The sequence below is a fragment of the Amblyomma mixtum genome, chromosome 4 (genome assembly GCF_055824585.1).
Source record: "Amblyomma mixtum isolate Tamu chromosome 4, ASM5582458v1, whole genome shotgun sequence".
NCBI lineage: Eukaryota > Metazoa > Arthropoda > Arachnida > Ixodida > Ixodidae > Amblyomma > Amblyomma mixtum.
The window spans coordinates 30,117,842-30,143,104 of record NC_143015.1 but is presented as its reverse complement, the minus strand read 5'-3'; the positions used below and the strand labels follow the sequence as shown (position 1 = coordinate 30,143,104).

The following is a 25,263-nucleotide window of genomic DNA, read 5'->3' as shown; positions in this document are numbered from 1 at the left end:
TATATTCGCATCTCACCACTTTCTTGAGTCTAATTTCTTCTTTGCGGCTGACCAACGCGGTTTTAGAAAGACGTTCTCATGCGAAACACAACTTATATGTTTTACTAATGAGCTATTTATTCATGCTGACATGAGCTTCGATGCAGATTGCGTATTTTTGGACTTTGCGAAAGCTTGCGATACTGTTTCACATGATATCCTAATATTTGCACTTAGCATGCTTAACACTGATCCAAATGTACTAAACGGGATTAAAAGCTTTCTGTAAAATCGAACTCAGTACGTTTCTGCTAACGACTGTTGATCTTCTCACATTTCTGTAACATCGGGCGTACCCCAGGGATCGGTACTGGGAACTCTTCTCTTCCATATCTGCAATAACGGCCTTTCTAAATGCACTTTCCATTCATCTATCAGGCTTTTCGTGACCATTAATGCGTTCCAAGGTTCATCGGCGAGTAATGATGTTACATATAAAGTGATGAAATACATAGTCCTAATTGTGAGGTAACGAAGTTTGCTGCGTGAAGCATGGTTGAGGATAACATGCAAGGTGAAATTCGAGCTTGTCAAGATGTCCAGTTTTGTTTAAATATGCAAACACAAAGTCCATTGCATGTATCTCTTGCCTAAGGCAGGCTAAGGAATCTAAATCGCTGTACATTGTTAGAGACACTGGGGAGATCTTCTACATGCAATGTTCGTAGCACGTACGCTCGTCAGCGTATGCAAGGCACTAAAACTAGATATATCCTACGTCCTCAGAAAGACGTTTATGAAATCCTTGAGGATCTGAAGACGAATTAAACCAATGTGCTCCTGTTCGGAAAAGTAGTAAAGCCATGTGAATGTTTTCCTTTTGCTCCTTGGTTTGACGATAGCCTTTAATGCCTCATTGTTGTCGACAGAAGGTTGTCAGCAGAAGCTTGCCAGCAGAGGTGTCCCGCTTTTGGGTTGGTTGAAATGGTTATGACGTCAGAGTGCTCGGATTCTGAGTAATGATGTCACCCTCGGTAATAATAAAATTAAGAACAAAAATACAAAACACGTAAAAAGTAATGAACAATAAAATAGGTCAAAGTAAATATAATAAAAAAAGTAAGAAAGAGAAAGAAAATAAATAAAGATTTGAGGAAATGGACATAAAAAATATAAAAAATTTGAAAAAATAAAACTCACAAAATAAAAAATAAAAAATTAAGCACAACAAAAACTTAAAAAAAAATCAACGCCAAGCAGTACGCCAGGAAACGCTTTCGCCTTGCAGCACTTCACAAAGACCCCTGAATTTTTTTATGATAAGTAGTTGAAAAGGACACGTCAGCCAATTGTACTCCCGTCTGGACTAATTTATGTTTACAGTGTACCCTTCATAGCTTTCGAGAAAGATTCTAGCAGCGGACAGGAAGGCTCTTAAATCAGCGCTCTTTTAGAACTTTACATTTGCTTTGCTTTGAATATTGTACGTCTGCCCCATGCACAGGCGAAAAGCTTACGAGATTGCAATAGCGCGCAAGTGAAATAAATAACTAAAACAAGGGCCTGATTCCACAAAGCCGCAGGAGCGATGCATAATGCTGGGCCACGAAAGGAAAGCCAACGTAAACAAGCAATAAGATACAGGGCTGTTGCAGAGGAATGTCCGCGCTGGAACTCGTTGCATGAATTGCATAGTAACTCTTTTGCTACTGAGAATTTGCTTTCTGCGACGTATCACGATTGCGCTCCAGGCTACATCCTTCTTTCCCCATTCTGTTGTGAGTTGCTTTATTCAGGGATTGCTCTGTGCTCTATTGTTATTGATTTATTATTGCTGGTTTTGTTACTGCGCTACCGTTTCCAGTCCAGATTCGCACTTTTTCTTTATGGTTGACTTTTAGCGGTATGTCGCCGCTCGGCTACCCTCCAGCGGAATCAGAATGAGACATAGAGCCCTGATCTCATTACAGCATCACCGCTTCGCCGAAAGGTTTCTCCCGGGATGCTGGCGCCCCTCAGGGTGCATAAATAAATGTTAGCGACCACACCATCGCCCCTGTTCTTGTTGCTGACGAAGTCACCTCAGAAACCCTTTGGCTAGCGTTTTCCTCACTGAGTCACCCGGTCTCATCTCATGCTTTTACTTCTAAGATCTAAGGTGTTGGGACCTGTATACTAGTAAATAATTCCTTTAGGGATGCAATGCGTTTAGTTTTTTTCCCCTTTGGTCCATGAAATTTCTAACAGCATGGGCCACAATTGTATTCATCACATATATAGGATAGTTCTTTTTTTTGCGCCGCTAAGCCAACGGTGGTTGCCACAGGAGTACTGGAAGGGAATCAAAGCGTACGTCTCTTGAAGGCAGCATGAGCCACAGCTGTATTCTTTACATAATGGATAGTTTGTTTTTTTTCGCGTCTGTAAGCCAACGGTGGTTTCCACCCAAGTATTGGAAGGGAATGAAAGTGTACCCGTCTGAAATTTATTTTTAATGACTTGCTGGTAGGTTACACTATGGTTTTTTACTTTATCTATTGGCGCAATTGAGTTAGAGCTGGCCGGCAGAAAAGGTGCCTTCTTCAACGTGTCGTGCCCCAGACACGTATATCTCAATGGACCAGCAGGGCAACTAAATTAGGCAAAACTTAACATAACGTATCCAAGGAAACACAAAGTCAGAGAATTTAATTTTTCAGGAACAAGAAAAGGTGCAACTGAACAGGCGCAATGTAGATAAAACATTGTGCCCAACAGGCGTGCGCAAAAAAAGTCATACCACATGAAAACCTACATGCCGGCGCTATATGAAAGCCCGCGCCTGTTGTTGAGAAGGGCGTGCATTGTTGTTAATAGTAGCTGTGTAATCCGTCCTGCTAATAGGCTGCACCATCATATGAATGCATGCTTGCTGCGCCATGTTTACTTTCAATGCATAGCCACAGAACGTCGTCGCTGAACCCTCCGTTATTCCCTTTTTTTCTATGGTTTTCTATTGCACCAACGCACAATACAGCGAGTAGTGGCATGGGATAGTAGAAGCACGATACGTAATTCGTGTTTGCGTCATCTGGCAGTACTGTCAGTACTCTCGTAACTGGGGCTTGCAACGAATACGTGTTTTTCTAAAGATGTAGTTGATATAACTGCGGATTCTGGTACTCGGTTTGGCCTGGTTGTTGGCTATCGTAACCCCAAAAAGTTAATACAAGAATTCTTGAAACCGCACACTTGATTGGGGTCGAGATTCAAATCTCGGCAGATGACATCTGGTGCTTTCAATTTTGCCGCAGTGCGTGTGTTGCGTGTTGTGTTGTGTTGGGTTTAATGGCGCATAAGCGTCTAAGGCGTGGGGCTGTTGCTCCAAGCACAAGGCACAGAAAAATGTCTTCAGCAGAATATTATAAGGAAGTGAAAAGAGATCGGTGGTGTAAAGGGCCTAAAATGCTACTTATTAATGCTTAGTGATTATGGTTTAGTGTGAGATGAAGGAAATTTTAGTTATCCACTAGTAAAAGCTTGAAAACATGTTGGGTAACCTCTGTGACCATCCTTGGCTGAGCAAGTATCTCGAGGCTCCCAGGCAATAAAATAAAGACCTCAGCCTTTTTCTCAGGAATGAGAAAATGGCTGAGGTGTATTGTAAAATCAAGCGGAGCAGTGGGTAAGAACTCAACGTTTCTGAAGAAAACCTGTTTCTCTTAGAAAACTAAAACCATCAAACAGGTCAACAATTGAATTTTCACTTAAAAGCAGGACTGGATGAGAAGGTACGTATTCATTCTAAAATTTAGTACAATACTTCTTTCTTAGTTTTTCTAGTTTTGAGCATGTGAATAAAACATGGTTTAGTGTGAGTTCCTCTCCCCATTTTTCACAATCTGGTATGTCATGTTTCGTCAGTAAGAGCTGTGAGTCTAGTGTGTGTGTCCCATGCGAACGCGACATAAGATTACTTCAATAAAACGTTGCTGGTGTGTGCATGACCTCCATTCCCTCAAGGTGGGCTTTATGAAGTGTAGTTTGTTGTTAAGTTCATTACCCCACTCTTTCTGCGATTTATTCTTAAATTTACTACGTATAAACTTCATGAAGTCTTTATAAGTTATGTTCAGATTTTTTATTTCACCACTCTGAGCTCGTACAGCAGCTGAGTCGGCTCTCTCTTTACCTTCTATCCCGACGTGCATTGGAAACCAGCAGAACGTTACCATACGTGCTTGTGTTGTGACTTTTTCTAGGTTTTGTGTGATGTTGCTCTTAAGGGCTCAGCTGCATTTCTTGACTGCAGCGCTGCGAGTAGGCTCAGAGAATCGGTGTATACTATACTGTTTTCTATACTCTCATCTACTATTTTCTCCACAGCCATACACACTTCATAACATTCGGCAGTAAAAATTGATATAAAACTTGGAAATCTTACTATTTTTTCCCATTTCCCCTGTACTACGGCACTTCCAACGTACATCGCTGTTTTCGAGTCATCCGTGTAAAACTCCATGCATCTTGAATGTTTATATTTCAAAGCAAAGTATTTTTGTAGTAGGTGTACATGTGGTGTTTGTTTTTTACGAAACTGTATTAACGTGAGGTCGCACGCAGCGGGAAGGCAGTACCACGGCGGCAGTGGATCCTGTCTCGAGGCAATTTTAGGTAGAGCATCTAGTATTCCCTGTTCATGACATGCAGCTTCAAAGTGTAACAACAAAGGTCTGATTGATTGTCGTTTATTATTAAACAGTCTTCTAGATGTGCACTAGGTAATTATGGGGTATAAAAGGTGTTTTGGTAAGAATATTATTTTCAGTACAAATGCACAGGTAAGCATTGCTCTTTTGTTTGCAAGAGACGGTTCATTTGTTTCTAAATACAGACTGTTTATGGGGGATGTTCTGTCCTCATCAGTTGATAGATGGAGACTCAGGTCTTGTACAGGATCTAGTTTACTGAGGTATGATGGCCTTGCAGACCTGTACCCAATGCATCCATAGTCCAAAGTGAACCGTACTACGGAGTGGTAGCTCCGCAAAAGGCATAGGCTACCGGAACCCAAGTGTTACCATGAGACTACCTTCACAATATTGAAAGATCGGGAAGCTTTCTTTTTGAGGGTGTGTATGTGTGGTAAGAATGTGAGCTTTCTGTCAAAAGTTATGCTTAGGAATTTATGTTCTTGTTTTACTTCTAGAACAATTTCATCCAAGTGCAGGGTCAGATCAATCTGCATTCCTCTTTTCAGTGAGAAAAGGACGGCAACTGTTTTTTGCGGAGAGAACTTAAATTCATTTTGGTCTGCCCAAATCGCTAGTTTGTTCAGTGTAAGCTGTATCTGTCTTTCGCATGTTGCTAAGCTGGAAGATGTGCATAAAATTTGGAGGTCGTCCACATATACGGAGCACACGGTGGAGTTTGGGATTTTCCGCGATATTGAGTTCATTTTTACAATAAAGAGTGTGGTACTACCCCGCGGTACGCCATTCTCTTGGATGAATTTGTTCGAGATCGTGCAACCTAGACGCACACGAAATGAACGGTCAGAAAGAGTCTGTTAAACAGTTCAGGATCCTACCACGGATGCCTAGATACGCGAGGTCACGAAGGATCCCAAACCTCCACGTAGTATCATAAGCCTTTCCAGGTCAAAAAATACTGCCAGACAGTGCTGTTTGTGTGTGAATGCTTCATGGACTGTGTTTTCAAGAAGGACGAGATGGTCATTTGTAGAACATGCTTTTTTAAATCCACATTGGTGGATATCAAGAAGTTTGCGTGATTCCAGGATAAACATTAACCTAATATTTAGCACACTTCCAAACTTTTAGCAAGACAAGTCGTACGTGCTATTGGCCTGTAACTACCAGCCGAAGTTGGCGGCTTCTCAGATTTGAGGAATGACACCACAGCCTTTTCCCACGCCTCTGGCATTTTCGAGACTGCCATATTTTATTAAATAATTTCAGAAGAGCTTCCACAGCATGTTCAGGGAGGTGAGCAAGCATTCCATAATGGATTTCATCTGAGCCTGGCGCTGTATTTTTGCTGCTGACAGTACTCTACGGATTTAGTGTAGTGCAAATAAATTATTGTAATGTTCATTTGTACCGCCACCGGTCGGTAGTCTTTGTTTTTCGGCTGTGGTTTTATATTTTAAATATGACTGTGTAATGTGAGGAACTGGAAATTGTAGAGAAATATTCTGCTAGTATGTCTGCCTGTTCCTCAATAATTGTTTGTGTATCCGGAGCTGTTAAATAAGAATTATGAAAGGAGAAAAGCTTGCATTAAGATGGCGGACTTGTTCCCACATTTGTTTCGATATTAATGAACTGTTTATGATGACAAGTGGTTTCTCCAGCATGTTTTTCCGCATTGCGACGGATGTACCGTGCTTTTGCTCTCGCCTTTTTAAAATTTATGAGGTTCTTGTGTGTGGGGTGCCTTCTTAAAGTTCCCCAGGCTTTATTCTGTTTCGTTTTTGCTATTTTTGCTTCTTTGCAATCTAGGTTATACCAAATCGTGTGCTTTTGGCGCACCACTCCTGTCGACTGCGGATTAGCTAGATGTGCAGCCGCAATGATACATTTTGTAAAAAGTCCATTTAATTCATCAACGCTAAGATTATCAGAAAATATTTTCTCCAGACAGGCCTTTCCTTGAAGTAGTGGCCAGTCCGCTAAGTGCAGCTTCCAATGGCGTGATTTAGTTGGATTTATTGCTGCTGGTGATGATAAGTTAATTAAAACTGAAAAGTGATCACTTCCATACGGCTTATCCAGAACAACCCACTTGAAATTGGTAAAAATGGATGGAGAGCTAAAAGACAAGACTTTACCACTCATCTTTCCTGAGGATGGAGTGCGATATGTGGGTTTGCCCGTATAGAGGAGGCAAACGTTGTAGCATAGAATAAAATCTTCCAAAACCCGACCTCTAGTGTCTGTCTCTTCACTGCCCCAAAACGGGGAGTGCGCATTAAAATCTCCAACTACCAGATATTGCTCTGGTAACTGAGTTAAAAGTGCTTCTAGGTCATAGAGTGTTACTGTGAGGAGTGGTTGAAGATACACTGTGCATATGGTAATTGTTTTAAAGCTAATGACTCTGACTGCAACGGCTTCTTAATTCGTCTGAAGCTTTATTTCATAGGTTGCAACACCGCTCTGAACTAGAACAGCAAAGCCTCCAGAGAGCCTGTTTGCCTGCTCACGATCATGGCGAAATACTTTTTTTTTATTTTATGAGAAGGTGCCAAGTTGGACTCCTGCAGACACATTGCTACAGGAGATAGAGAATTTAAGGTATCAGCTGCATCATTATAGTTATTTAGAATTCCATGGCAGTTCCAGTGGATTAGGAACGCCATGATGATTTCGGGGGGAAATGTATTGAGGCCCTCCTTGTGGAGGGCCTGTTATTAACGTCTTTTTTTTTCTTTTTTGCGATCAAGAGAGCCCCGCCTTCACAGGGGCGTAGGCGAGCTCTGACTTGTATCCATCGCCTCAGTGGAGGCGGTGGAGTTTCGCAGAGAACCTGCGGGCAGAGGGGTTGCGGGCTTCTCCAGAATGAGGGAAGCCTTGCGGGCTGCCGACTTGGCGGTCGGTGCGCCCTTTTTCGGTGGTGGCATAGCAGCTCTCGCTGCATCTGCCGGCGGCGCGGATGGCCCTGCCGCAGCATCAATATGTGTGAGCTGGGCAGGTGCCTGAGACCGGTGTGGTGCACCGCGCCCGCACACCACACCGGCGAAGCTTGTGCGGGTTTTGAAGGAGAAAGTGCCTTTTGACATTGCATAACGCCTTCTTGCCTCTTCAAAAGTGATATTCTCTTTTGTCTTTAATGTAAATTTTTCTTCTTTTTTTTCCAGGCAGGGCAAGACCTTGAATAAGCGGCGTGGTCGCCTTCGCAGTTCGCGCAGCGTGGCGCGCCATCGCCGCCGTCGGATTTGTGGTCATTTGAGGAACATTTGTCACAGGTGTCACGGCCGCAGCAGCTTTGGGAGCCATGGACAAACTTGTGGCATTTAAAGCAGCGTCTAGGGTTGGATATATAAGGGCGCACAGAGATGTTAGCGTAACCTACCTCGATTGAGACTCGGTCAGGGCGCAGGAGGCTAAGGTCAAAACCAAGTGTTTTGTCGAAATCTGTTTTATGCGAAGCATATTACTAGAGCTACACTACAGCCCGTCGAGCGCGGCGGTGGAGCTACCATTGACCTTCATTTGACCTTTATTACATTACATTTGATTAGATTAGATTAAATTAGATTGGATTGGATTGGATTGGACTGGACTGGAATGGATTGGATTAGATTAGGTTAGATTAGATTACATTAGATTAGAATAGATTGCATTGGATTGGATTGGATTGGAATGGATTGAATTGGAGTGGAATTAATTGGATTGGATTGGATGGGATTGGATTGGATTGGATTGGTTTGGTTTGGATTGCATTGGATTGGATTGGAATGGAGTGGATTGGATTGCAGTGGATTGAATTGGAATGGATTGCATTGGATTCGATGGGATTGGATTGGCTTGCATTGGATTGCATTGGATTGGATTGGAGTGGATTGAATTGGATTGGAATGGATTGGAATGGATTGCGTTGGATTGGATTGGATGGGATTGGATTGGAGGGGAATGAATTGGATTGGAATGGATTTGATGGGATTGGATTGGTTTGGATCGGAGTGCAGTGCAGTGGAATTAATTGGATTGGATTGGAATGGATTGGATAAGATTGGATTGGTTTGGATTGGATTGGTTTGGATTGGATTGCATTGAATTGCATTGGATTGGATTGGAGTGGAGTGGAATGAATTGGATTGGATTGGGATGGATTGTATGGGGATTGGATTGCATTGGATTGGATGGGATTGGATTGGAGTGCAGTGGAATGAATTGGATTGGATTGGAATGGATTGGATGGGATTGGATGGGATTGAACTGGATTGGTTTGGATTGCATTGCATTGGATTGGAGTGGATTGAATTGGATTGGTTTGGATTGCATTGGATTGGATGGGATTGGATTGGAGTGCAGTGGATTGAATTGGATTGGATTGGACTGGATTGGTTTGGATTGCATTGCATTGGATTGGAGTGGATTGAATTGGATTGGAATGGATTGCATTGGATTGGATGGGATTGGATTGGTTTGGATTGCATTGGATTGAATTGGATTGAATTGGATTGCATTGTATAACCGATGCATCACCACAAGTCTAACCACAGGCACCACCACCAGCTACAGTACGAGTTGTACCATGGCGTACGTACGGATATTGCTTTCGCAATTACCGAGCTTAACCAAGCTAAGCCACAGATCTTTCCTTTCGGATTTTGATTTTGTGTACATTAGTTACGTTCTGATCGGACATTCCTTCAAGCATTTCCTCCTCTGTTACCTTGAGAAAGTCATTGTCAGACTATAGCCAAAGGGGCGAGTTGGTGGTACATATTGAAGGCCAACAGCGCAAACGACGCAGACAAAGTAGAAGAAGTAGAAGTAGGAAAAGTGACCAACTTATCATCTGGTAAACTAAACCCATGTTTCTACGTGGCATCGAGGTATGCAACCTCACTGTCATATAATGAAATAGATGGCTTACTGACGCATAACCTTGTTTTTTTCCTCATGTGATATGCTTCCATAATCTCACGTGTTAATCGGGACGGGTGTTTGTAGAGGATATCACAGTAAGGCAATGAAGGAAAACAAGATTGGCCGTCTCGAACATGGTCAACTAGATTATTAGATTTGTTAGCTTCCAGATTATTTGCATGCTCTTTCAAACGTGTATTGATGCAACGCCCCGCTGATAACTAGCTATCAGCGTTATAACTGATAACTAGCTATCAGCGTTTACTAGCTGATAAGTTGGCCACTTTTTCTATAAAATGTACTACTTTCCTTGAATAAAATTTCAGTTGTGAGTCAGCGCTTGTACTGTGTTTTCTTCTACTTTGTCTGCGTCGTTTGCGCTGTTGGCCTTCAATTCGCTGTCAGAAATCGCGCTACGTACTGTGTTCAGAGGCCGGTATGGTGTTACGGAAACAAGGATATCACCAATGGTTTCGATGTTTGCAAGCTAATTGTGAACTGAATTATATCCAGCAATTCTAGCAGGAGGTCGCCGCTAGCCAATTTGGTCCCTTTGTACTTAGGGCCCAAGGAATGTGTCAGAACTTTTGACACTACAAAGAGAGATATCTTTCTAGCCGGCTTTGCTTTTTGTTCACTATGAACAATATGGTACTTTGGGAAAGTTACTTTCTTTTTACTGAAGTTGGAGGTCACATTGGTCCGCCCCCTATTTAGAGGGCGATCATTTGAAAGGTATAAGGTAGCCACAAAAACATGTTCTTCGGCCATGGTGCCAGCCACCAACCATGGAGCCCAACTAGGGCACCGGACAGGAACTTAAAAAAATTAAGGGGGGCACTTTGTTGACCTAAAGTGCGGTGAGGCGAAAGCCTTAAGCGCAGTGTTGCTGTTTGTGTCCCTGATGTGTGGTTAAGGTGTTAAGCTTCGCCTCTAAGAGTGGAACGCGACAGCGTCGTGCAACGCTGCCAGGGAGTCCACAGAACGCCATCGCCCGTTCGGCTCTACACCTTTCTCGGCGGTAAATTGGTTTTTGAGGAAAGGAAATGTATCTGTCTTGTATATCTCGGTGGACACTTGAACCTCGCCGTAATAGAAGGGAGGAACATAGGAGTGAACGAAATTAGCTAGACGCGGCTTTGTTCATTCCGAATCATTGAGCTGGCATGGCGGAGTAGCTATCGTGCTCGTCTCGCACTCCTGAGACCCTGGTTCAATTCCCCAACTCGGTTTTATTTACTTATCTGGCCTGTCTAGAAAGATTAATTTGGCTAATTGGTCTTTACCTTTGTTCTAATGCCATCTATCATGTCTTGTCACTCACCTGTCAAGTGATGGAACTCTCTAGAATGTTCGACACAATGTCTATGAAACGTCTAGAAACGTCTAATCATTAATGATGGTTAATGATAGTTAAGCATTACTTGCACATTTCGTGCGTGACCTTGACTGGTACACTGATTAATTAGTTTGGTTTGGTTTATTGGGGTTTAACGTCCCAAAGCGACTGAGGCTATGAGAGACGCCGTAGTGAAGGGCTCCGGAAATTTCGACCACCTGGGGATCTTTAACGTGCACTGACATCGCACAGCACACGGGCCCTGATTAATTAGTGTCAGTTAAGGTACAGGTGCAGTGCACAGTCCCACATGCCACTTCTTAACTACTACTAATTACCAATCAGTCATTTAGTCATTATGTACTATGATATAATCATTAAATCACTTTATATCATGTTCCGATGTCTTTCGATTGCACCCGATTAAGTATCGATTGACCACTGATTGGCATATTCATTCATTCATTCATTCATCTTTATTCGACATCTTTACAGAGGTCTGGAGCACAGACAAAAAGCTGAAGAAGACAGCTTGACGGGGTCTGTGCCCCTTAACAATTCATGTGCGTACAGACATATAGAAAAGATATTTCGCATCGTCAGTTGCAAATTTGTAATTCAGAACATAAATAGTCATGACTGAAAACTAAATGAACAATTCTGTTATTAATAAGACGAACAATTCACAATATATTAGCAAAAACATTCTCGGTAATGATACAAGGCAGATACATGGATAATAGCTAAGCAAAACAAACAGAGGACGACAGCATGAAAGCACTGGTGAATACAGGATAACAAAGCGAGCAATAAGAACGTTAGGAAAAACAAGAGAAAGTGACACGTTGATGAAAGTTGCATGCATGATGAAAGTTGCAAAGTTGCAGTCGGATGCATGCCCATATAAGGCATGCATCCGAAACGCCGACACATTTGCTAACACGTCCTGGTCACGACAGTATGAGGCATTAAATGCTTTCGCCTTAAAAACAAGTCCTGCCCGCGCCAGAGGTACACCACTGCTATAACCAACTATGGGTAACTCAGGGTAGTTATACCACACAAGGTTAACCCTAGGCGCCTATTAAAAGTGAAAAAACCGAGAAGAAAGGAGGAGACAGGAGAGTTGTAAGAAAGATAAGAAAGTGCATGATGGAGGGGAAGGTAGGAAAAGGCGACTGCCGATTTCCCCCAGTCGGGTCAGGCCGGAGGTGCCGTCTACAGGAAGCTGGGACCAAAGCGGTCTGTTGCCTCCGCCGAGGGGCCTTAAAGGGCCAACCGCTCGGCATCTGCTCAACCATCAGGATCCCCTTTTTCCCGGACACGGCGATGCCACGCACGGCTAAGTGCAGTTGCTCGGGTCCGTGGTGACGCATTGCTCACCATCATCCCCCTGCGGGGATGTCCCTGCGGATGCTCGGGAACCCGTGGTGTCGCCACTCACCAACGTCTGCATGCTGCAGAAGCCCCCCTGCGGGAAGCATGTGTCGCCTTTCCTGTACTGTCGAGAAGCCTTCGAAACGAATTTTTTCATGCCTTGCTGTTTATAGTAAAATCTGAACACGGGTTGTCATGACGTCGCATGCGTTGATGTAGCACGTGACGGCACATTTATCTGTTCATGAGTCTCGTATAATCTGTAGACGCAATATCCGAGGTCCGTAATAGCTTTTCTGCGCGCCTTTCGTAAAAGCGCAGTAACAAGCTCTCACGCTACCGCGTTAGAATCGGCCACAGGCTAGAATATCCAAATCCGTCCCCGCGCTGAAACTTTTCACCGGGTTGAGACATTGCCTCCGAGTAACCCTACCTGTGATACGCCAGCGACTGCAGGTTCGGCGTCACTGTCTGCAGACTTGTAGCTACCCCCGTTGTCATAAAGCCGCAGGCCCTCCCGTTCATCCCCTGAGTGGTGTTCCAGAAGCACCTAGTCCTTTTGTTCTCATCTTTTAATTCTTGTTCTGTTTGAACATTGTTACGTCTCGCCTTCGTCGTGGGGAAGACAACGACATGGCAGCAGCGAAACGCCGACAAACCCCGAGACGCGCGTTGGGTGAGCGCCTGGATTGCCACGGAAGCCGCGTCCGTCTGCCCGGTTGAGCGAGCGTTTCCCGTACACTGAGTGTGAACGCGCGTTCGAAATGCGCGCGAACGCCGCTCATGGACATTCCGGCGTCTGCGCTACGTGGATGGCATCGTTCCCCCTCTCCCAGCGCGTGACGACGGCGTGATCTCTCGGGAGTGAGTGAGTGCGTGTGTGTCTGTGATTGGTGCCAGTGAGGACTTCCCCTGCAGGACCGGCCCCCATCTAGGGGACCCTAGGGAAGGGAACTCTTTAAAACCCCGGCAGCGGCACGGCCGAGGAGCTTTTTGTCTTTGAATGATCTCCTGATGAGCTGTCGTGATGCAGCGTTCCTGCAGCTCACTTGTAAATATCAAAATTGCTGTATAAAGTCCTCTCTCATTGTCTTTTTCCAGCAGCCTCGTCTCAGACGTCCCTCAATTCTCTCTCCCGCACACGACCATGCTACCTCATCCGTAACAAACTGGTGGCAGCGGTGGGATGCTGCTACCTCGTCTCTAACAAACTGGTTGGCAGCGGTGGGACGCGAAACATCGGACACCAGCTGAGAGTTGCGGACAACGGGACGCTGAGCACCAGAACGGCGAGTCGGGGGCAGTGAAACAGCCCTTTGTGATGACTGGTTGCCTGCAGCGGAACGACTGCGCTGGATTCTTGGCGGCGAGGTTTGGTGAGTGCGGGACTTTCTTCTGCTGAGTTTTGCCAGGCTTTTGTTAGTGTCAGAAACAGAGCTGGTAATTGGGTTGTCGTTGCTGCTGGGTTAGTTGCATCAAGACAATAGCGGGCAGTAAAGAAGCAGCACTCGGAGCATCCATGGATTTGAAGACGCTGCGCAAACCAAAGTTACTGGAGCTTGCGAAAGAGTTTGGTCTGGATGTCTCAGACAAACTCAGAAAACCAGAACTGCTGAAGGCTATTCTTGCGTTGGAGGCTGAAGATGACGAGCTAGCGGAATGCCTTGAGACCATTGAGGAGAGGGAATTGGCAAAAAGAGAAAAAGAGGAACTTGAACGTAAAGAAAAACAAGAGAAAGAGGAACTTGAACGTAAAGTAAAACAAGAGAAAGAGGAACTTGAACGTAAAGAAAAACAAGAGAAAGAGGAACTTGAACGTAAAGAAAAACAAGAGAAAGAGGAACGCGAGCGTCAATACGCTTTGGAAATGAAGCGTCTCGACATGGAGATGGAACGCGAAAGAGAACTGCGGGAATAGGAATACGAAAGAGAGATGCGGGAACTCACGCGTGAACTTAACGCGATCAGAAGTATGAGCACGCGATCTCGCTTAAGAGTTTTCAGAAAAGGGGAAAATTTCAGAACTTTTCTGGAAAATTTTGAGAGGATTTGCATGGAGGAGCAGCTTGACCAGAGTTATTGGCCAACTGTGTTGATGGGATTTCTCCCATGTGAACCTTGTAATGTCTAGGCGACGTTGTCTGACGAGGATGCCCACAACTATGCGATAACTAAAAGTGCGCTCCTCCGATACTTTCGTATTCCCGCGGAGGCAGATTTGGAAGGCCAAATTGACGGTGGTAAGCTACACCGCGAGAGTGTCAGGGACCGAGTTAGAAGCTCCGCTCAGTCGCCGGATGACACGAGTGCTGTTCAGAAGTGGCGGCGTAAGACAGGTTTGGTCCAGGAAAGAAAGGCCACTTCGGCAGCCAGGACCGAGGAGTTCGGTCAAGAAGCTAGCGAAGAGTGCAGATCCACAAGCCGTGAGGGCTCGGGGGATAATATAGGCACTAAGGCTAGCAATGAGGAAGAGTGCAGATCCGCCAGCCATGAGGGCTCGGAGGATAATGTAGGCACTGCTAAAAATAGGGAAAGGGGCAATGCGTTGGTTTTGAGCCCAGAGAAGCATGCACTTTCCGCGAAGGAGGCTGATTGCTGCGATCGGGAAGGTAGTACCCAAGACAATAACGCTACGTTAGCCGAACAGCGTCTCATAGTTCAAGTTCCGGGCAAGAGCGTTAGGGTAGTAGGATCGATTAGCAAGCCTCAGGAGAGCAAGTTATGCCCAGCAGAAATTAAAGGGCAGTTGGGACACTTAAGTGCTGCAACACGCACTGACTCATCGAAAGAGGGAGCCGATAGTTCGAATTCTAGTAGAAAAGGCGGCTCGCTGCTGAGTCAAAAAGCGGATGAGAAGGCTGAGCGCCCCGCGAGAAAGGGAGACGCGCAGGACGGAACAGCTAGGAAAGTTTCCGGAAGGCGACCGCGCGCAAGGAGAGCCATGCGAAAGGGCAGTCTGGACAGAAAGGACAAAGGACGGGCCCAAACATCGTAAGGGTGAAGGCCGGTCAACCATGTAATGCTCCAAGACTGTCATCGCGGCACGCCAGATTCGATAAGCGCCGTAGAAAGGCCAGGCTGGCTAGGCGTGGTGTACAGAGAGTGCGAAAGCCACCTGACCCATTGTGGCGACGCTGCGGTAGCAGAACGCGTGAAACTGGGAGCCGCCCACAGAGAAGAACGCCCTGCTACCTCACGAGGGAACGCAGCAGAGCGCGCTCCAGTCAAAAAAAGGAGCGAAGTGTACTCATTAATCGAGAGAGTACACGCAGGCGTTTCTTTCATGCGCGACCGTCAACCCCTCGCATTCAAATGTTCAGACGCGGCTCAGGTGTTGGAGACACGCGGCCGGGGTGCGGAACAAATAAATGTCGCGTGGCGTCTGGGGCTCGCAGATGTCAAAGCGGAGTTAAGCCCTTCGAATTCTGTGAATTCTCGGCTGCTAAAACTACTGTTGGTGTGCGACCGCGCAGGGCGCGGTTGAAGAATAGGCGACCCCTTTGAGCCGCGGCGCGGCTCGTTAGCAGCGGATTCCGAGGATGTCTCTGCTGTTTGCTTTTTCTTTTCTTTTTAGCGATTCCTGCAGACAAAAAGTTTTGCAGAAAAAAAAAAGTTTTGAGCAGGAATAGGTTTCCGACGCGTTGTTTGTATTGAAAGCGTTTCTTTTGACAAAGATTGTTTCGAAAAATGCACTAGTGGTGCTCATGTGTAGCAGCGTCCATTAAAACACGAAGTACTAGCCAGACGGGTCATTTAGGCCACTAGGATAAGCGCCTGGAGTCGCTTGGTTTTTTTGGAATTTGGGAAAACTAAGGTGAATTTGGCTCCGATGTTGAACGAATCTTTGCGGGGATATGCAAGGTGACGGCAGTATGCTGCTATGCAGAATGAAATGTTGTGGTATTACGAATCGGAATACAACACAAAAAGGGGAGTCTCAAAGGTAATGCCGATAGCTTAAATTGAGGTCCCTAGCGCAAGAATCAGCATCATAGTTGCAGTTTGCTGGTGTTGTTTTTCTTCCTGATGTAGGATTTCGAACCAATTGGTTTTGTTTATTGTTTTAAATTGAGATGCGCTTTGTGGTGTAATGTGCCGATCTGTGGGAGTTTTCTGAGTGCTGCTGAACTACTCCCAGTGATTAATTGGCTTAATAAGAGGGAAAGAGCCTGCATCGCTTAGTGGGGATTGTGTCGTGCTTGCTGACTGAGCGGTTGGGTTTTCGGCGTGGTTCTAACGCTAGCGGAGCACAAGTCACTTTGCAGTGCCCTTTGGGAACCTGCACATGCGAAGGAAGACTTCGGGGTGCGCTGAGCTCCAGAACCGCCGAAAGACAACTGACTCCGGTTGAGACCAGCCTCAAGCGACATCCCTCCGGACAGCCGATGCTGTCCCCTGTCCATCGGGATCTCCTTCCCCCGGCGTGGCAGTCTGTTACGTCTCGCCTTCATCGTGGGGAAGACAACGACATGGCAGCAGCGAAACGCCGACAAACCCCGAGACGCGCTTTGGGTGAGCGCCTGGATTGCCACGGAAGCCGCGTCCGTCTGCCCGGTTGAGCGAGCGTTTCCCGTACACTGAGTGTGAACGCGCGTTCGAAATGCGCGCGAACGCCGCTCATGGACATTCCGGCGTCTGCGCTACGTGGATGGCATCGTTCCCCCTCTCCCAGCGCGTGACGACGGCGTGATCTCTCGGGAGTGAGTGAGTGCGTGTGTGTCTGTGATTGGTGCCAGTGAGGACTTCCCCTGCAGGACCGGCCCCCATCTAGGGGACCCTAGGGAAGGGAACTCTTTAAAACCCCGGCAGCGGCACGGCCGAGGAGCTTTTTGTCTTTGAATGATCTCCTGATGAGCTGTCGTGATGCAGCGTTCCTGCAGATCACTTGTAAATATGAAAATTGCTGTATAAAGTCCTCTCTCATTGTCTTTTTCCAGCAGCCTCGTCTCAGACGTCCCTCATTCTCTCTCCGGCACACGACCATGCTACCTCGTCTGTAACAAACTGGTGGCAGCGGTGGGATGCTGCTACCTCGTCCTTAACAACATAGAGACAGACAGCTCGATGGAGCCTATAGAGGTAGGCCTCCACGCTCACCACTTCATTAACGCGCATCAAGTCCTAAGAGGTAATTATAAAGCACAAAAATGCGATATGGTAAAGAGTTGTTTTCGATTTTAAAAATTAAAAAACAATGTCGAAGGCGGTGTGCGAACTTGGGAAAGAAAGGAAAATACAGTCAGACAACCTAAGTCCCCACAGCCGTTAGTCATGTAGATGCGCCCAGAGATGGCACCCTTCAGAATGCCACGTAAAGAATAGCCATAACATTCTGCCGGTGCGGCTGTCGGTAGTCGTACAGCGCATCGTCGAATGTTGCTCCATGCGATTATTGGATGCTGAAGGCATTCCCTTTCACCATCGTGAATTTCGTCCTCCTGCATGCCAAGCTGATGTTCATGGCGCAGAACGGTGCATCTGTGGAGGCGAATGCCACATTGTTTACCTTTTAGAACGCTGTGCTAAATTGGCTCAAGGTGCGCTGTTCGTGTGGGGTTGTTGGCCTCGAATAAAATTTTCGGCCCATAAGCTTCCTGATATTCCTCTTTCCTCCTTGGTGTGGATAGTTTGTTTGTGGTTCATTAAACCCGCTCTGCTGCTTGATCTCTCGTCGCCTGAGGACTATAGACGCTATCAATTTTTTGTAGCTGATGCCGCATGAATTATGCATTTGTCTCTCCAAGATCCGTTTCTTATTTCTGAAAGCTTGTTTTGCACGCAGTGGGCGCTTTCCTACAAGCATCGCACAGGCAAGTGCTCTGGCAGTTTATATGCCTCCTGGAATCTCTCGCATTTGCGTTGTTTTGTTGCCTTTATGTACTTTGAGATCACTTTGCTTTCGCTTCCTAAAGCTTAGTAAATAGTACACGTAAATGCAACACCTTCTTACTGTGAGAAATACCACGTCTAAAAAGTGCGCCGAAAAAACAGAACGCTTCGAGAGGCCACACTCACCTGCAGTTGAGTACTCTTGGTGTCTAGATAGCTAACCGACTGGGAGTTAGAGCTTATGGTGGTGTATTTGATTATCTGGATACTTGTAATGCTGTGGGCGAAAAAACCAACGGACAAAATTTTTCTGTCGCTGTGAGGAGAAAGCGCAGGTAATGAATGTATTCGTGCATAATTATGCTTACCTGCTTGGCAACTACTTTACGGCAGACACTGGTTTTTCCACAGAAAAACGTCAACTACCACAGTTCGCATCGTCTCTTCACTTTTGCTCGTATCTGTAGATAATTGGGGACATGAGAGCAGAGGAACAGCTGAAATGTGAAGGAAATGCGACATCAATTCGAGGTGCGAACGATCATTCAGGCTGAATTTTACAGCAGAGCTCTATTCGAAATCAAGCCCGATGGGAAAGTGGAGCAAGGTACCTTATATTCTGCATGTAGTCCCCATCCAGTGTTGAGTCGGGGGATGAATTAAGGCTGGAAGAAAAAGTTTTTGATTTGCGGGGAAATAGCACGAGCAGTTATTAGTCTTCCACTGCAAGTCCTCTGCCTCACTTTCGCCCACCGTCGTTCGCTGTGCAAACACAGGCAATTCTTCTTTCTAATTTTGCCGCGCCACGATGCGCTAGCCTTCAATTCCCGGATACCATCTTCAGAATTATAGTGCGAGGCACGAGTCCTCTCTAACAATCGGTAGAGCTGCTGTCGTGCCCACCCCGCCAGCTTTTCTTTAAAAGTCTTCGGTAAAGCCACCGTCCTCGTACTGATCATTCTTCCGCGCAGGCATTTACCTCGACTATTTCAGAGAGGCAATCCACCACCCTGCAGTTTTTCAACATACGAAATCCTTTCGCCGCTCCTTGGTTCGACTTTAGAGCTTGTGCATGCTCTGCTGTAATCATGTTAAATGATACCCTTAAGGCTGTTCTTTGTTCCAGAGCCACCGCAACCATTCTTCAAGTAGCACTGCGTTGCCCCTGTCGTTATACATCGAGGTTTTACATACAAGTACGAGGTTATACATGTGAACACATTCGCTTTACATGTGATGAGCATTCCTTTGCATGTCTAAGCTGATAATACTTCTGTGTTCTGTGCGCTCTAACTGTATATTCTTACTTCTATTGCTCTTGCTTCCTCTGAGGAGACTTTTCAAGGCGCCCGTGCGCTGTGCGATGTCAGCGCACGTTAAAGATCCCCGTGTGGTCGGGATGCTCCCATAGGGCACCTCTATTCCTTTTCCTTCACTTTCTCCTTTATCCCTTCTCTTACGGCGCGGTTAGGGTGCCCACCGAGATATGTGAGAGAGTGACTGCGTCATTTCCTTTTCTCAATAACTAATTTTTCAATTATCATATTATTTTTTTCTTCTCGCGCGCAAAACCTTGAAATTACATGAGCGAATCGTGGCTGTAATTACGAATGCTTCATTTTTATTTCTTTATTTTCTTTTATTTTCCTGCCGCAGCATCAGTGGTCCTGCCCAAAATGGGCTTACCTGCACCGGTAAGCACAATGTACGCAGAGCAAACAGGGCTGTAGCAAACAAAGTTTAGAGAATTTATTTTTCTACACTCACATAAAACAAGAACGTCAAACCAAGCGCAAACAAAGAATATGCAATTAAGTATAAAGCAGGCTCACAACGCTGATGACATTCCCACCTTAGGAAGAAAGCCTATATGTCCTGGTTGGTAGCTGACTCTCACAAGAAAGTCGCGACTATAACAAAGCATTTAAAAAAAAAAAACCAACACGCACGCGCTCTGACAGCGAAATTATCCCGTAAGGCACGCTGGCATCTTGTGATGCATGCGACGTGGCGTCAAAGATAACGGAAACAAAGGAAGGGAAAGGGGCACCTAGGGAATGAATTATAGGCCTAAAATTTATCTCTTTCACGGTGCGCGGATAGATATAGGATGCTCGAGCATTCTTCGCCTCTCTGAAAAATGCGTACTGCTTCGTTATATCTGGAGCCTTCAGTTCACAGTATATTTTCAAATTCCTTCGGTGAGAAAATAAAGGGTTGGCACGGCCAGCAACCTTGCCGTTGAGAGCTATGCTTTGACTCTTGGCATATTTGCGCCGCTTTGTTCAATCACTGCATGATTTCAATAATATACCGTGAACATAAGACCCAAAATGTATACCAAGCAGTACACATTCTTCAGAGTGGCGAAGAATGCGTTATCACCCTCTCTACATCCATGCAGTAAATAGTAATATTCTTCTTTAGGGATAGCTCTGCTTTTTTTTGTTCCTGACGTCAAGAGTCATCCTTCATAAGATGCTCGCGTCGGCATAAGCGATCGACTGGACGTTATGCGTGCATGCTGTGCTCTTTCAGCGTCCTGTTTTTATGGCGCCCTTCCTTGACTACGCTTAGTTGACTATGCCCGATCAATCACATGCTGCACCGGGAAACACAGTCACAATCTGTCAATCAAGGCAGTTTCTCGCAAAAATCAAAACACTGCCTTGCAAGCCTTGATGGCAGTCGACTGTTGTGGCCACGGACCGAGGATCTTGGCCTCTCTGAAGGGGCGAGGGTCAAGGCAGTGAAGAGCACAACGCAGCGTACGTCTTTAGTCCACAAAGACAGGGCACTCACACAGGAGATGACTGTCTTTTCACAGGCACAGTTTACACAAGAAGGGCTGTCGCCCATCGCGGTCCGGAAAGCATATTGATTTGTGAAGGCAACGCCGAGCCATAGCTGGCACAGTAATGTTGCTTCACGACGCGCTATATCACTTGGAAGACGGAGGCGCAGTCCAGGGGTGGTATTCTCCCGGTGTCGCCTTTTGCGACATGTCGCAGTCGCACTTCGCTGATTGGCTCGAGCCGCGGTGACGGCGGCGTGACAACACGGATCCGCCTTCCTGCTACGTCGTCGTGACGTCGCCCCAATTTACTACGCTTAGTCGAACAACGGAATGCGCTGAAGCGATTCGCGCGGGCGACGGGCTACCGTTAGCGTACGAACGCAATCGGCAGTTGCGGCTTTTGCGCCCTTGGCGTGAAAACATGGCGACGTCCTTTCAAGCGAGAGCCGCCCGCTTCAGCCAATTCAGCAGTCTTTGCGATTCCGGTCGGCATGTTTACCGGCAACTACTGGTGTTGTTACTTTTCGCTATGACTTACCTTGCTTCGACGATAAAGTTTAAGCTGCAATTCAGCCTAGTTTTTTAGATACGCTCTCGATTCTGGAGCGCGCAAGCCTAATGGCACCTCCAGCTACACTGCTACCGTCTGCAACTGCCCGAAACGCAGCCGAAACCTAGCACAACCGTCCGGAACGAAAGAAAAATAGATTTGGAGCTTTTTCGCGGCGTTTTATAGACTTAAATGAAGTAAAGCGAGTTTATATTAAATTTGCAAACGTTTTTTTGAACATTAGACGTCATGTGATGGCAAATATTCTTGCTATAAAAGATACGAAACTACTGCTGCTAGTGAATCAGCAGTGGTAAATTGTCGCTTCTCGGAGTGAATGAATGCACCGCAGACGAAAGTGCCGGCGGCTTTTTCCGTTTCTTCGAGCATCTGTAAGCACTTTTTTAGGCCCCGCCCATATGCGACATGTCGCAAAAGGCGACACCGGCAGAATACCACCCCAGGATTCAATGCCCTGAGGGAATGGTTGCAGAACTCTCCCGTGTTCACGCTTAAAGTGTGAGCTCCAGCCTCAAAGAACAAAGCCCACACGCTGCGTCATCTCTTGTTATAGGGATAGCGACAGGGATTCCGTCACTGTGGGCAGAACGGGCAGCTTCGTCTGCCTGGTGATTTTCATGATTATCGCAGTGGCCTGGCAGCCACTGCAAAATTATGTCTTCAATGTGGCGTCGTGGTACAGTTTCCGGATTTCTGCAACCAGTTGTTCGTGTTACCCGCGGCATAGTGCACCTTGCAGGCCTTGAAGGGCTGCTTGAGAGTCGGTTAAAACTGTCCAGCCATATGCAGATTTCTGACTGATGAATTGAACTGCAGCCCATAGAGCAGCTAGTTCTGCACCAGTTGAAGAGGGGAGAGAGGTAGTCCTCACCTTCATTAAAATGGACCTGGCCGGTATCACCACAGACCCAGAGTGACCAAAGGACTCATGCCCTATAGCGGCGAGTACCGTTTCGGTTTCTTCACGTCTATGAATCATAGTGGTAAAGAAAGATAATGTTTTGTTCTTGGGGAGGCTCAGTGGCGTCTGGTTGCAGTTAAGAACCCACAGGGGCAATCGGTCGTCACCACTAACAGTCACCAGGCAGGCGGCTGCCTTCAGAGCATTGCTAAGATAATCCACCGGTAGAAGCACTTCTATAGTGCCGCTCTCTACCTTTGAAGGCACATACGTACACAAAACGTCCTCCAAACAGAAAAGGACGACAGTCTCATCGAACAGCTTTACAGAAGCTTCGGAGAACACGTTCTCCACCGAGCCCATGGCCTGTTGGCAGTCAGCATCGGTAATGCAAATCTCAGCCATTTTTATGTTTGCAAACGGAAATTTTGTGTCACCCGCATAGACCAATTCTTCCAAGGATGAGAACTTTTCCTACCTTTCCCTTCGCAAAAAATTATTTTCTAAGATACTCGTCACTCCTTTCGGCAGAGATACTGTGTCTCGGCATGCGGCATGCGTGGCAGGGATGATCTTATGCTATCCCGCCGAGAGTGAAGAGCAAACGGCAGAGACCGTTTATGCCAAGCGGATCCCCCGTTATGACTGCAAACCTGGTTGCAACACTGCCAGACGCGTCCAACACCTCGCGATCTCTTTTCTTTCGACGCGTGTTAAAACCGCTTTCCTTAAGTAGATCACCTTTGACCCTGTCTTAATGAGCAATTGCAGGCAGCGGCCATTTATCCTGCCGCGCACAAGAGGGCGCGCCTCAAATGGCCACACAAACCACGTCCACTTCATTATTTCTTGTTCCGTCTTCACGCGCCTCAGGCTGGGCAGGACTGACTAGTTTTTTTGTCGCAGCCCGTGGAGCCTCTTCGTACTTTTTCTTGGGACGGCTCTATAGAACGTTTCCATATTATGAGTTCTATAAGTCCATACGTTGACATAATGAAGTTTATGGAGTGAGTGTGGAGCTTATGGAGTCGGTATGAACTATATAGAAACACGTGTAGAACTTTACGCACACCGTATGAGGTCATGTACACTGCATATAAATCGTATAAAAATTACGTGGAATGCTTGTGGACTCCCGTACAAACAGGATATGGATTTGCATATATTTTTTCATGTCTTACGAACTGCATCTTCCCATTATTCCATGCGTGCAGCTCATATGGTACGTTTCAGTCGAATGGTTTCACTCCCTTCAGTTTTTGGCACCCCTCCGCGCACGTAGGGGCAGAGCCTTGCAGTGTGTTCGCGGTTCCGGCATGGAAAGCACACAATTTGCTTAGTATTTGATGCCGCACCCTAAGATTAGTGGCAATCTCCGGTTTCCAACTAATGGGCGCTGCTGAGTCCTTTCTTCATCATCGCGTTCCATCTGGTGCGCTAGCAGCTGTTGTAAGCGGTCTAGCCGCTCTGTCAAAACAGCAAACTTGGGATTTGGCTCTGTTCTCTCTTCGACTCATACTCTCATTGTGTTCACCGTTAGCTCCTCATTTCGCTCCTCATCCAATGCGGCCTGCACAGCTTGGTGAGAATCGCTCGCCTCGCGCGAGAGCACGAACCGTCACACGGCGTGTCGCAAACCGGCTACAAAGCAGTCATTTCCTCTTTAAGTCCTCCGCGTATTTCTTCTTAAGAGGGTCTCCTTCCTCCTTCCTCCTTACCGTATCGCGTGCTATGCGCTGAAGCCACGCCTGTCCGACCTCGCGGAACTTGTTGACCGCACATGACGGGTTGCAGTATCGAAATGCTCGAACACGAGCTTCTTCAATTCTGCGAAATTAATTTGTGGACTTGACTTTTTTGTCTCACCATGTCAAACCATGAGCAGCCCCTGCCATCTTGCACCTTGCCAATACCAGCAGCTTTGAGTCGGACCATCTACCCATTTTCTTAATTTGCTACAGCTTAAAAAAGAAATCGCTAGTGGGAACCCACGTTTTATCGCCAGTAAATGTCGGAATAACGCTTCTCAGTGCCAGCATGCTTGCTCCGAGCGATGGCTCCGGGGTGGGGGCTCCCTCACATCGAGGCATTTTGTCCACCCAAGTGCTTCGGTGTGTCAAGCCACTGAAATCGGGGCCAAACGCCAACAATCCCTTCAGTTATTTTTTTTGTGGATTATAAATTTAAAACTATGAATGTCGTAGCGTTTAGAGGAACTTTTTTTTTCAGCCCACACTTCTTACAACGCGTGTAGCGACACTATATACTGAGGTGGTCCACACGGGACAGGGAGGCAAATCGACACCGCTAGAATCAGTTGGAACGACACAGATATATTCAAGAATTACATATTATCGAGTACATTATGCAGAGGCTGAACTGCCCAAACTTGCATGCAGCTGCGCTGGCGCCGAAGTCTTCGTAAGGACGAATGGAAGCTAGGCTGCGGGGGTGGCCTTGTTCGTTCGCTCTGGCTCTTCTCTTTGACTGCTTGAGCGCGTGGGGCGCCGGAAGACCGAGTGGTGTCCTCTCGGGCCTTGCTCTTCACTGAACGGACTCGATTACCTTGTTTCTCCGTCTCTTCGGGCGATCCTTCTCTCAAGGATGGAGCATCCCCCTCGCACGCCTTGCAGCGCCGGCGCCTGAGGCAGTCTCGGTCTTCTGATCCCATGCAAACTTGGGTCCCTTCCCTCCTGCCGGCGCCTCTGTCACACTTGCGACGCGTGCAGCTGCAGTTGCATCCCGGCAGCCCAATGGGGCTGCCCTCTCTAACGCGGCGCAGGCGTCCATGTCTACAGCGTCGCCGAACGCGGACCTCTGAGTGCGAAGAGAGGGGATAACGGAAAGAGCGGCGGCCCCTCCTGCCGGATC

The 25,263-nt window shown here is 46.6% G+C and overlaps 1 pseudogene; it reads right to left on the bottom strand.

Annotated features, from left to right (window-relative positions):
* Positions 1–7,438: 7,438 nt before the first annotated feature.
* On the bottom strand, positions 7,439–25,063 carry LOC149346060 (uncharacterized; annotated as a pseudogene).
* Between the last annotated feature and the right edge of the window lie 200 nt (positions 25,064–25,263).